Here is a 12,194-nt window from a genome sequence, read left to right on the forward strand (position 1 = left end):
TCTATGACACCACTGCCATTGCTGATGTGCTTGGGTGTCCCCATGACTGTGACAACCTGAAGGACCAGGGTGCTGTCTTCCTCCAGTCTTGACCCCTAGCCCCTAGCATGGAACCCAGCATAGAGTAAGCATCCAGTAAATGCTGCCTGAAATGAAGGAACAGATTCAGCCCAAACCTGCCCAGTGGGTGTTCAAGGCCAAGTACTTTGGAGATAGCCTCGATTCCACATCTGGCTCTACCACACTTCTAACTCTGCCTCAGCCTCAGTTTCTCCATCTCTAAAATGGGAATAATCAGAGTACCTGTGCCATAGATGTATTGCGAAGATGACGTGTGTTAAAAGCACTTAGCCCAGTGCCTGACACATAGAAGTCACCTGACACATAAATATTTCCTGCTTGTGAATAACTACCCCTTATTCATCCCCATCCACCCCTTCCAGAGCTGCTATAGTAGTCGACGCACTCTGATCAAAGAAAGGGCTGCGTCAAGGACCCCCGGTTCGGATCTCCATTGTGCTGGGGCTCCAACGGTCACTTAGTCACTCAGCCTCGGCCTCTGTGGCCTGCCTTAGGCTGGGGTCACTCCACCTCACCTAACTGACTTGCAGATTGGCTGTGAGACAGCGCGACCTACCAGATGTGGACATGTGCGGAAAAGCAAAATCCAGACTCTCAAATCTGCTGCCAAGTTTTGTTCTGGCAAAGCAGCTCGAAGTCTAGCACTCCACGGACCTCGCTACATGCCCCATGGTGCCTGCGTCTCTCTGGGGCTCTGCCAGCCCCTGCCTGCCATAATCCACCCCCCACCCCGCCCCGCCATCAAGACAATGCAGAGCGTCTGCTTGGCCCGCAGTCCTCACCCGGATCCCTGCTGGAAATTAAACCAGCTTAAGGGCGAACACCCAGACGACCTCCCTCCGGCCCACAACGTCACTGCAGCAGGACACGTGGCTCCCCCCATGGGAGCAGCCGCTTCTCATTTGCACATCCTTTCACTGTGCTTCCAGGCTCCAAAGCTGTTGGGTTTTTTTCTTCCCCTTTTTCCAAAAAGGGCATCTTAGTTTGGAGACTCTTAAACCTATTTGCGTTCCCAAGATAAGCTCTTGAGCATAAAATTCATTTCAGCATGGGGGTCTCTTCCTCTTTTCTTTCCTTCCTTTCATTGTGAAGCTTTCATGAATTCATAAACAGCCCTAGCGGTTTTAGTATCAGTGTCTTATATGAGGCGGGGATTTGTTCTCTCTCTCTCTTTCTCTCTCTCCCTTTCTCTGTCCCTCCCTCTCTCTCTCTCTCTCTCTCTCTCTCTCTCTCACACACACACACCCACACACACACACACCCCGCAGTGGCATTAGCCACAATCCTGTTCTCCTCCCTCCCACCTCTAGACCTGTCCTACCCCTGGCTCAGTCAGCGCTCTCTTTCCTGGCCTCCTGTGGGAACACTGCCACAAAATATTCATATGGTAAGCCACGTTAAAACCTTGGGAAGATTTAAGCCTGGGCTTCATGTCACGGACACTCCCTCTTGTAATCTGTATTCCAATCTCGGTGTCAGTGGAGCTGTGATCAGAATATCCAAGGTCTCATAAAAGATTCAGGGCTTCCTGACTTCCCTGACATTTGCTGTTTCACGTTGCTCCTGCTGGTTCCCCTTCAGCCTCTGAAGAGTTCACAGTCCCTTTCAACTCGCCCCTGAAGATGGCAAACTTGCCGAGAAAGTCTAGGAACTCAGGACAAGTATAGGACCTAAGTCGTCCTGGGAATTTAGCTGTGACTGGGGTTAGGGTTCTTTAGTTTCTTTTGTTGGCTTCTTTTGTTTGGTTGAGGGTTTTTCTAAGATGGCATTGCTGCCACCTCCTCTGTGGTACCTGGAAGTAGGATTTAGAAATCCAAAAGGGTAACAAGACTTGATGAAGACTTTCCCTTTTCACCCTGAATGCTTTGGAGGGGTGGGTTGCGTATGCCTGACTCAGTGTGTTCACATCTTTCAGGTTCTTTTTATGATTTAAATCATAATAAGACCGTATTTATTATCTAACCTCGACTGGATGTATTATCTAAACTTGGAAAGCATTGAGGCTATCATTTGTAGGGGTGGCAGTCCCTCAAATGGGGGCCAACACATTCTCTGATGGTCAAGTTTAAAGGCAGGTATGTTACGTGTGTGTGTTTCACAACAAACACCACACTGGCATGGACACAGGTAGTCTAAACATTCAAGCAAGGTGTATTATGATTCAAGGAAGCCAGATGTAACTAAAGGGGTGCTTGTGAACAGATCTTTTGGTTTATTATGAGAATCATCATAGGTGTCTTAGCCAGACGCACAAGCAGATTTCTAACATGATTTACTTTCCATTCATGCAATTTATACCTAGCTTCTCAGAAACACATTTAGGGAATAAACTGAGTTACACCATACTTCTTAAGGATGTCACACATCTTCACAAAAAAAAAAAACTCTGATGCACCTACAGAGATGGAGAGAAAAGAAGAAAAGACACATTGTCATATGGCTAACATTACCCAGCCATCGGAGGCCAGAGGGAGAGAAAAGAACAACAGATTCAAGGCACTTTCAAGATACCGCTTAGTAAGTCACAAGTGTATAGAATTTTTAAAAAGAAGGAAAGGGGCTTCCCTGGTGGCGCAGTGGTTGAGAGTCCGCCTGCCGATGCAGGGGACACGGGTTCGTGCCCCGGTCCGGGAAGATCCCACATGCCGCGGAGCGGCTGGGCCCGTGAGCCATGGCCGCTGAGCCTGCGTGTCCGGAGTCTGTGCTCCGCAACGGGAGAGGCCACAACAGTGAGAGGCCCGCGTACCGCAAAAAAAAAAAAAATGTAGAACTCCAAAACTCAGGCAATCAAAAACTAAACGCCTTTTAAAATTTAATCTCTTTTGAAAACATATTATCTTAATTATTTCTGTAAATGCTGTGGCCATTAGGCAAATTACCACAAAACCCCAGATCAAAGTGCCATTCACACACAGACAACTTGCGTAACATTAGGTAGCACGAAGGTGAACAGGTGCTATAAACAACTTCTTGGAATGTTTTTAATGTATCCACTAATAAAACCTTCTGAAGAGGTTAAAAAAATGCTAGAACACAAATTGATAATTAAAGGCAAGTGGATGGTACTTCAAAATTAAAGCTGTCAAGGGAGAAAATTATAATCAAAATTGTCTGTCTCTGTACTTCTCAAATCCTTCCCTGTGTAGTCACATAATATAAACATATATATGTATATATATGCATATGTTTCTGCATATGCATATGAAAAATCAAAGAGGCAAACACAGCGGTGAATCACAGATAACACAAGAAGAATATGCAATCCAGTTTCATAAGTAGATATACCTATAAACACACACCCTCCGACACAGGCGGGCAAACAGCACATTTCCTGTTATAGAGCAATGTAGTTCTGAGAAATTATATGCACGGTGTTTGAGTTCTGTTACGTTCTTTGGAGAGTACATTATTTAAGAGAAGTCCACAGTCAGATATTTCTGGAAGTAAATAATCCTATCATTCATCATATCTGGTAACTATAGGGTTTTTTTTTTTCATTACCAGACATAGCCCATATTTTTTATTTAGAGTAAAATTTATTTTTTTCAAAGACATAATACCGTATAAAAGCGTGCTTCTCAACAGGGAGTGAGTACGCCCCCAGGGCACATCTGGCAATGTCTGGAGACATTTATGGTTGTCACAGTGGAGGAATGGAGATGCTGCTGGCATCTATGGTAGTGAACAGGGACGCATATAAATGTTTTCAGTGCACAGGATAGCCCCTCTCAACATAGAATTTTCTGGACTAAAAAGGTCAGAGGTTGGGAAACCTGGATATGCATTATTACAAACATTTCAAAATTCCTCAAATCATGTCCCTCAAAGACTTGAAAAATGAGAAGCTGGAAAACATAAAAGAGAATTTTTTTAATAATATTTTGATTATCAAAAGAACAGTTACGTTTTGTAGATGCTACAATATATTGCTTCACCTAAAATATGTTCTTTTTTAAATTTTATTTTTATTTACTTATTTATTTTAATTGGGGTATAGTTGCTTTACAATGTTGTGTTAGTTTCTACTGTATAGTGAAGTGAATCAGTCATATGTATACATATATCTCCTCTTTTTTGGATTTCCTTCCCATTTAGGTAACCACAGAGCACTAGGTAGAGTTCCCTGTGCTATACAGCAGGTTCTCATTAGTTATCTATTTTATACATAACAGTGTATATATGTCAACCCCAATCTCCCAGTTCATCCCATCCTACCCCCCCCACAAAGTGTGCTCTTAAAATCTACCACCTGTAGTTGCATTACAGTCAAACTGTGAGAAATGCTGGAAAATCAGCAAGGATCTCAGAAAAAAAAACATTTACCCTGAGACACCCTTCACTGAACAAGGAGAGTATCCTAACCGATTGTGTTAAAATCAAATAAAGTAAGATATAACAAAAGCTCACTTTTTAGCCAGTGAAAAATAGACACGTCTGGCATTTAAAGTCCTACATGTGTGTATCCATCCAATTCCATAGCATCAGAGCTCTGATGTTCAGTAATATAATACTATTATTTGTGCGATCAGTTAAGGTATAAAATGTGCGTACCCTCAGTCTTTAATATTAATAAGTCTTGTAACTAGCGGTTTCTCGCAGCTCCGAATTCTTGAGCACAACTAGAAAGGGCACTTATCCTGAAAAATCTAATAAATTTACAGTTTTATATACTTCCTTCAATTGTAAAAGTCTTGTTCAATAAACTTTAAAATGCCACTATAGAGCAATAACACAGACAGTATAAACCCAGCCCTGGGAAAGCTGTGCAACCAGAAATTGTTCCCCTTTCTGCTAGAGCAATAAAGTTTTATATGTTTGAACTGACTGTAAAAAGGTTTGAATGTTGGCAACTGGGGAATAATCTGTCTTCTTTATAGTTATTATCATATTTCCCACAAGACCCCTTGGTCTGTGTCAATCCTTCTTGTATATGACACCTTTGTACTGTCAGCGAAAGCAAGACTACTTTACTTTTTTTTTTTTTTTAACTATAGGACTTGTATCTGTTTTCCTTCAGATTACAGCTAACAGGAATAAATTATTTCTGACAAGCATCTATTGCAGCATTTTACCAAATAAAGCTGGTTGTGAGCTGCTTTTCCAAGAGTGGGGGGAGGGGGGGAACCTCCCCTCTTCTTCTCTCTCTTTCTCTCCACTGATTCAAATGCAATTTAGGGATGGGTAAATTGGAGGAAATGCCAATAAAAAGAGATTTGTAGGAAAGTTGCTCTGAACGCCAGAGCCCATTGTAACAAGGTGGCTGAGTCCTCAGGAGTGCTATTGGACGTGTGTGAAGGTGAGGTTTAGGAAAAGGGAGAGGGGGAACCATCCCTTTTCCTTCCAGACATGTCTCAGGTCTGAGAGCAGCTGTGCTGCTGGGTTCAGACAGAAAGCCGAATCCAGCACAAGCGGCTAGAGCTTCCCAGACTCTGATTAACAGCCAGTGAGGACACCGTGGCTCTGACCAGCAGGGGCAGACCCCCAAGCTGTCCCACGGAGGCTTGGGCTCTTGGTTAACAGGTCATCTCAGATGAAAGCAGTTTAGGCTCATGATAATCAACAAAGAGTCAGAGTGTGTGTGTTCGTGTGTATTTATGTGCGTTTGGGAGGGGCGGTGTTAAGGGGCAAAGGGTCTCTTCCCCTCTCCCTCTCCCAGCCCCACCACCATAGCTTAACAACAGATAAAGGAACCTGGACCCAGGAATCCATGACACACAACCCAGCTTGACTAAAACACTCCCCTCTCTCTCCCAACTCTGCACCACCATCCTCAAGTGCCCCTGCCTTCCCGCATTTAGAATAACACAGCGGAATTAGTTAGGAATAAATAGATACTTGCAAACACCAGGTTTTTAAAAATCAAAAGACATTATATGGCCGGTGGTCCGTGGAACTGGCACAAGAAGTCTCTGCACTTTGGAACAAAGTATCTCTAAGAGACCATGAGAACAGGATGGCCAGGCACATGGAGACAGATATGTACATATATGCCTGTGCATACTCATCGTGTAGCCCTGTGAGGGCACACGCACACTCAAACACAACTCAGCCAACTCAAAATGAACAGTCAACTCAAATATGGAAGTTCTGGTGCGGGAGGGTAAATGCAAAATTATATTCATAAATATAGCAAATCTATCAGAATGGGGCCATGCAAATAAAACTGAGTAAATATGACTCATCTCAGTGACCCTGGGAACAGCCTAGCCTCACGCTCATGAAGGTGAGCTCAGGGTGTCCTCTTTCCCCACCTCATTCTCCACATCTCCACGAGTGCTCAGGGCCACATTCTGACACATTCTCCTCACTCAGTTCTCAGAACAAACATTCTAACGTATGTACGGTGACACCAAAAAACCTCATCGCCATAAGCGCCTCATATATCAGGAGGCTCAAGGAGCACTGTATCCCCTCTTACTCCCCACTCCACCCCAGAACTGCTACAGACTACACTTGTTAACAAAGGTGGACTCTCATGCCCCTTAATATCCCTTGAAATATCCCAGCTGCCTCCTGGAAAACCATGGATCCATGCTAACGGCTTTTTATTCTCTTCAAAATAGGTTCTTGGGCTTCCCTGGTGGCGCAGTGGTTGGGAGTCTGCTTGCCGATGCAGGGGACGCGGGTTCGTGCCCCGGTCTGGGAAGATCCCACATGCCGCGGAGCGGCTGGGCCCGTGAGCCATGGCCGCTGAGCCTGCGCGTCCGGAGCCTGTGCTCCGCAACGGGAGAGGCCACAACGGTGAGAGGCCCGCGTACCACAAAAAAAAAAAATAGGTTCTTGATATAGGTCAAAAGTTCTTGGGTTGGGTCATATATCACAGTGATATTAATAAAAGGACAACAGATGCTTTTTTAAATTTTTGGTATGTAACACAGATATAGAAAAGTACACAAATTACAAGTGTACAGCTCAGTGAAAAAATACAAAACGCTTTACAAATGTGCACATCATCTTCCTGCAAAGCCCATGCTAATCATCTCTGTATCCTTCTCAATTTTTCTATGTGCTGTCGAAGTGAGCACCTTCACCACCAGTGGAATGGAAGAGGAGTGGAGGTAGAGGTATTTCCCAAAGAGTAAAGCATGTACCACAGGCATCGAATTCATCAAAGGTGTTCATGAGATGCAGATTTCCAGGCCACAGAGCAAACTTGCTGAGGCCAAGCCTGTGAAGCCGCATTTCATAAACACCCCCAGGTTACTCTGGAGAACAAGTGACATTGCCTGCTGAATACACCAGCAATGCCCCTCCTGAACCCCAATCATTCCCTTTTTCAAAGATGAAGGGCCTCAGCACACACATTTCTGAGATCATAGTTGGTGAAGTTCAAAGACTGGCACTGTGCTTTGACACAGAAAAGAAAGGGATTTAGAAAAATAACTAATCAACAAGGGAAAAGAATTGTCCTGGAAGCTCTGCGTCATTCTGCCTTTCCCCTGAACTCTGTAGTCTGCAAATCTTACTATTCTGGGCATCCTAGTGGAATTTTAAAAATGCAGAGAGGCAAGAGTCTCCTGAAAAGGCCAGAAGTTGGATCTCTCCTCCTCTTCCTTTATTACTGTCCTTTTTATAAATTTTAAACAAATCCAGGGATTTGTACCTCACTGGTCCTAAAATACACCTTCCTTCCTGAACCCAAAAGGAGTTGGCTTTTGTCGGGACATATTTGAAGACAATATCCTGGGACCGCAGAGGTGCTCAGGAAGACACCATGGTAGGGTCCCAGCCTTTAGAATAAGTAAGGAGCAGAAGGAACCCACTAGCCCAGGGAAGACTCTCATTTAGAGGGTCTGGTGTTACTGTTCCCAAGCTTATAGATTCTCTCCATTATCTGATTATATGTGGAACTCGACCAAAACACAAACAGAGCAAAAAAGGCAGATCAGTGGGCATTAGGTATTACTGCTACATTCTACTACTTCTCAACTATCAATTACTGCAGATGCTACAACTACTACTATAACTAACAGGTTCTGATGCCTGCTCTGTGTGACGCATCATTCTACACTCTGCACTAATCCTCAGAGCTTCTCTTACTCAAATGTACCAACAATATTATTTCGTGAGAGACAAGATCCTGTCACAGGTTAGTACCATTTTTCTTTATACATGGATTTCATTCCCATTCCATTCAAGGCTGAATATAAGGATGTCTGAGTGTGTAAACTAGACAAGTGCAGGAAGAGAACTTTTCTGTTAAAAACTGTCAATAAGTTGAGGAAATAACAAGAGAGGCTATATACTAGATGCCTTGGGACAACCAAAGATACCTTCTTTCTATAAGGAACAGCTAGTCTCGTGAGAAAAACCAGAAAAAGCAAAAGAAAGCTCTACGTTATAAAAGCATTCTAATGAAGTAGATGACAAATCATTGAAGCAGAGGGAAGTGGGATGCCAATTATAAGAAAAGGTATATACAGGGTATATCCTTTTTTGGAGAAAATGTTAACACCCTTAGCAAGATAGTCTCATGTGAAACAATCAGAGAAATACCAAATAACTGTATATAGCCAGCTGTTACATACAGTCGTACAAATCTGAAGAATCAAGAGAAGAGAAGATTCAATGCAAGTTGTAATTACTGGGAAAAAAATAAGAAGCAGCAAAGTTTGAAGGATGGATAGAGACTCGATATACAGAGAAGACAAAAAAGCATCCCAGGAGGAGCGGGGGGACAGCAAGGCAACCAACTTGCCTGGAAGGTCTGGACCCATGAGTGAGAAAGAGGAATAGGGAAAAGGACGCAGGGAGAAAGACTGTCCCCTCACCTCACCAGTGGGCACCACATGCTAACGTCAGACTTGGAGCAGAGTCCAGACCACGGTTGAGCGGGCCAGCCAACCTAGGTCCTTCTGCTCCTGTGGAAATACTGAGGATCTCTGAAAGCTTAAATGACAATCCCAAAATCCCCAGAATGTGGACCATCTTAAGGACAGGGTTCCTAGTGACATGACCTCAGAGGCAGCAACTAGATCTCAGAGGATGAGGTTGGGCTGAGGAACATCTTCTATAGAAGAGCTCCAGAGAAAGACCAAAAGCTGCTAGAGGTCAGGCCTGTGCTTCAGCAAGAAGCACTTTCCAAGCTAAACGAAGGACAACGATGGGCATGGATTAAGGTCTTTCTAACTCCAAAATTCAGTGATTCTGTGAAAGCTCTGAACAGGAGTGTGAGGCATACCACAACTCTTAGGTGACTGCGGTCCCCTGCAAGAGTTTCCGAGGCTCCCACTGACCCGGTGCCTACAATAGAAACATCCAGCCAGGGTGGTGTCCTTGCTGATGTGACCACCACTGAAAGCAAAGAGACACACTTTAACATCAGACAAGAACAGCACTGTTTGGGTAAAAGCATGTGAAGCTGCTAGCTTGAAAACATTAATTTCTTGGGTGAAGTTCTTTGCTGGATCCTTGATACACAGGTATTGTTTTGTCACTACCTGCAGAAATAATGGTAAAACTTTGGTGCTTGCGTAATGTTTTATAGCCTGCCCACACTTTCATTAGTATGAGTGTGTTTCATCTTGATAATAAATCTATGAGGTGGTATTATCCCCACACCATAGAAGAGAACATTAACACCCAGAGAGGGTAAATGACCTGTTCAAGGCCACACAGCATGTAATCACCAGAGCTAGATGAGGGCCCCTATTAACCAAGTCCTCACAGTTTTACTAAATGCTTGCCATGTGCAAGACACAGGGCTGGCCACCACCAGGACACAAAGATGGGTCGTAAAGGTCACGGGAACCCAACACAAAGGGAAAGCACCTTGCTCATGGAACCTGGTCACCTTTCAGTTCACTTCCCTTCACGTCACCTAGGCTGGCTGGACTCCTTCCGTCATCCCATCTGAGGCCGGGTCTCCCCCTGGCATGCTCACCTTTATTACGTCTCCAGCACAGGCTCTGTACTACTTGACAAGGAGGTAATTAAGAGGACCACTGTCTGCCCCTCTCCCTCCCATCTCACAGCAAAGCCCCACATCCCAGGCAGTGGGAGAACAGCTAGGCACTGGCTACATAAAGTGGCAGGGAATCTTCTGGGGCCACTAAGGCAGCCGAGTAACATGAATCATGAACTTCTCTCCCAGGGAACCAGAACACCCCTCAGCAGTCCCCAGTGGAGAAATCAACAGAGCCCCCAGTTCCCCCAGCATGCCTCCCTGCTTCTCCATAACCCAGCAATCAGGGCATGTTCTGCTTCCTGCAGCCCCGGGGATCCCGAGCCCCTCGGGAGCTGCCAAGGCTTTCTGATGTACAGGCTGCTGCTAATACCGTGTTATTAAGCACACATTTGTCTCCACTCCTCTGCGCACGCCTGCTTCCCTGCCTGAAGAAAAGCCACCCATGTGCTCGCACAGAGGGACACGGCGGAGGGCCCTGGAACCCACAAAGGGAAATCAGCATGCCAAGGGTTAAGCACACCCTGTAATAAGCATCTCTGTTCCGGCATGTGGCGAAAGCCCATTACCTCCTGCCACATTACCTCATTCATTTCTTATATGCGGATGGTTTATTTTCCCATGAGCACCCTGGCTCTCAGTATTAAGTCCCCTCCTTCGCCTCTATTTCTCTATCCATCACATTTAACACTCTGACAGTAACAGTCTATAATGTTTCTATTCTACAAAACCGCTCTGTCAACTCCGGGCTTCCAGAGCAGCAACTGAGGAAAATAAATAACATCAACACCAGGGACGACAGCATCACAGCTCCCTTTCTGCTGGGCTTTTTTTAATTTTATATTATTCTAAAAAGGGAACAAAAAAAGAAAGGGGATGGGGGAAGGTAGAAGCAAGGAAGAGAATTTCCTTCTCATCCAGTAGACAGACCTGAAGGGGTAGGCACGGCATTTCCCTTCCAGGCAAAGAAGTGATTTCCCCTCTCTGCTCTCAAATCCCCTGACCACCCCCCTTCCACGTTCATGGTGGTTTACGGAAGCACCGGTATTTACTGCACTGCATTCCCTCTACCTGCCACCACAGAAGCAAAGCAACAACGTCGAGTGGGTACAGGGCACCCCATTCACAGTGTAGAGTGATTCATAAATTCTTGTCATCTTTTCTGGAAAAAGAGTCCATGGAGGAGATGCAGGCTGTCCACGGGTCTGTAACCTTTGTTCTGGGGAGACACCCAGGGAACAGAGACTCTGGAAGCCAGGAGCAGGTAGAAAGGTAAGAAAACATTAACTCCTGAGAAAGAAACCACTCTAGAAAGCTGCCCTGTCTCCCTATTCCTAGGGGTTTACCAAAACTGGGTTGATTTCATCTTTTTAGATATAAATCACTTAAAAACATGTTATCTTTCCTCTAGCTTCTTTAAAAGATATCCGGATAGATAGATAGATGGATAATCTTGAACGTAACTTGGCTTCCTCTTCAGAACCCAAATCATTCATCATTATGAATGCCAATTATCACCCAGGCCCACTGCTAGGTGGGAGTCTGCAAGCCTGTTTTACGTAAACTCCATCTGCTGGGCTTTTTATAGTTATGCTGAGCCTCGCAGAGTTTCCTCTTCTTTGTAGGTAGTACAGTGTTATAGTTCACATGGCTGTGGTACCAGATCCTGGAAGCCAAAGCTGACCTCGATTGATGGGTTGTGGGACCTTGTTTCTGATCCCCTCCCTGCTGGGTCCTCACCTGTAAAATGGAGACAATCGTGTTTCCTAGCTCCTGGGGTGGTTGTGAGGATTCCCCGAGTTAATACCCATGAGTGTTAAAGACAGTGTCTGCCAGTAGTAAGTGCCCAGTACATATGAGTGATGACCATGCATATATTCTAGCAGGGGTGGGGAAACCAGACAACCATCCCGTTAGAATCATGTTTGAAATAAGAGTCAAGGGGTTTGGCGGGGTGTGGGGGGGTGGCCTTTGGGCCCTCTGTTGAGTCAATTACACAAACTGATGTGCTCGGAGCCTTTACTGGGTCACGTAGAGGCCTTCTGTGCCAACGCCCCCTCGCTTCACGTGGGGGAGGCTGCCAACAGTGGGTGCTGAATGGTGAGAGGTATCAATAACTACGGCAAGATTCATTCAGGATCAGGAAGGAACGAGGGGACGGAAGACAAAACGAGAAAAGCAACTAACGGCCTTTCACTGAACACAGCCA

At 45.1% G+C, this 12,194-nt stretch overlaps 1 protein-coding gene and 1 non-coding gene across 5 annotated transcripts in view; both read right to left on the reverse strand.

The window, feature by feature from the left end:
• PBX1 (PBX homeobox 1) overlaps positions 1-12,194 on the reverse strand; it is a 318,246-nt gene that overhangs the window by 174,774 nt on the left and 131,278 nt on the right. The gene's annotated exons all lie outside the window — the stretch shown is intronic.
• On the reverse strand, positions 7,001-7,104 carry LOC115847973 (U6 spliceosomal RNA). The gene has a single exon (XR_004037547.1). It is a non-coding gene; the product is annotated as a U6 spliceosomal RNA (small nuclear RNA).

The sequence above is a fragment of the Globicephala melas genome, chromosome 1, assembly GCF_963455315.2.
Source record: "Globicephala melas chromosome 1, mGloMel1.2, whole genome shotgun sequence".
Lineage (NCBI taxonomy): Eukaryota > Metazoa > Chordata > Mammalia > Artiodactyla > Delphinidae > Globicephala > Globicephala melas.